This window comes from Colobus angolensis, unplaced genomic scaffold (genome assembly GCF_000951035.1).
Source record: "Colobus angolensis palliatus isolate OR3802 unplaced genomic scaffold, Cang.pa_1.0 Scaffold25, whole genome shotgun sequence".
NCBI classification, from domain to species: Eukaryota; Metazoa; Chordata; class Mammalia; order Primates; family Cercopithecidae; genus Colobus; species Colobus angolensis.
The window spans coordinates 760,755-762,325 of record NW_012115710.1 but is presented as its reverse complement, the minus strand read 5'-3'; positions in this window follow the sequence as shown (position 1 = coordinate 762,325).

Here is a 1,571-nt window from a genome sequence, read left to right as displayed (position 1 = left end):
AGTAGCTGGGATTACAGGTGACTGCCACCACGCTGGGCTAATTTTTGTATTTTTAGTAGAGACAGGGTTTTACCATGTTGGCCACGCTGGTCTTGAACTTCTGACCTCAGGTGATCCACCCGCCTTGGCCTCCCAAAGTGTTGGGATTACAGGCATGAGCCACCTCTCCCGGCCAGAAAACAATCTGAATCTCTAACAGCAGGAGATTATTTAAGTCATTTTCAGCACGTCCTTTTTTCGGAGGTTGCTTTTCAGTCTCTTGATTCTTTCTTTTGGTGCAGAGATGTTTGTAAGTTTGATGTAGTCCGGTTTGTATATTTTTGCTTTTCTTGCCTGTGTCTTTGGTGTCCTATCGTAGAAATCGTTGCCAAATTCAGTTTCACAAATCTTTTCTCCTATACTTTCTTTTAGGAGTTTTATCATTTTAGGTCTTATGTTCAGGCTTTTAATTCATTTTTTTTTGCTTTGTTTTTTTGTTTTTGTTTTTTGTTTTTGTTTTTTTGTTACCCAGGCTGGAGTACAGTGGCGCGATCTCAGCTCACTGCAACCTCTGCCTCCCGGGTTCAAGCGATTTTCCTGCCTCAGCCTCCCGAGTAGCTGGGACTACAGGTGCCTGCCATTTCACCATGTTGCCTAGGCTGGTCTCGAACTCTTGACCTCAGGTGATCCACCCGCCTCAGTCTCCCAAAGTGCTGGGATTACAGGCGTGAGCCACTGCGCCCAGCCTAAATATTTAAATTTAAATGGATAGAATTTTATTTGTAGTTTGACTATAACTATTTCATAGGGATTGAAGTTAAAGCTTTAAATATTTTTTCATGTTTTTACCATTCTTTTATTGGCCTTATATAACATAATATTGACAAACTAAGTTAAATACAACTTACACACTTTACTGTCCCCAAGATGCTGAAATGCACATGAGGAAAAATAATAATGAAAAAAGTCATAAAAAATATGTCATTGAGAGGCATGTTTTTTCTTTGTTAATTTACGTTTGTGTATGTGTGTGTGCACGAATGTATGGATGCACAATCCTATGGCTTTTATAGAAGACACATCACCATTTCATGAATCAGTTTTGTATTTTTATTTTTTATTTTATTTATTTATTTTTTTTGAGATGGAGTCTTACTCTGTTGCCCAGGCTGGAGTGCAGTGGCGTGATCTCGGCTCACTGCAACCTCCACCTCTTGGGTTCAAGTGATTCTCCTGCCTCAGCCTCCCGAGTAGCTGGGATTACAGGCGTGCACCACCACTCCCAGCTAATTTTTGTATTTTTAGTAGAGACGGGGTTTCACCATGTTGGCCAGTATGATCTCAATCTCTTGACCTCATGATCGCCCGCCTCGGCCTCCCAAAGTGCTGGGTTTACAGACGTGAGCCACCGCGCCCGGCCACACTTTTTAGATTCTGACCTTTCTTTCTTTAAAGCCACCATGGACATTGTCATCTCTGAAGACAACACACCTCTTCTGGCTCATCTACATACTGAATATCACTGTGTGTCAAACATAATATCTAGCGCTACTATAGAGATAGCCATGTGTTGATTTTTTATTTCTACGTTT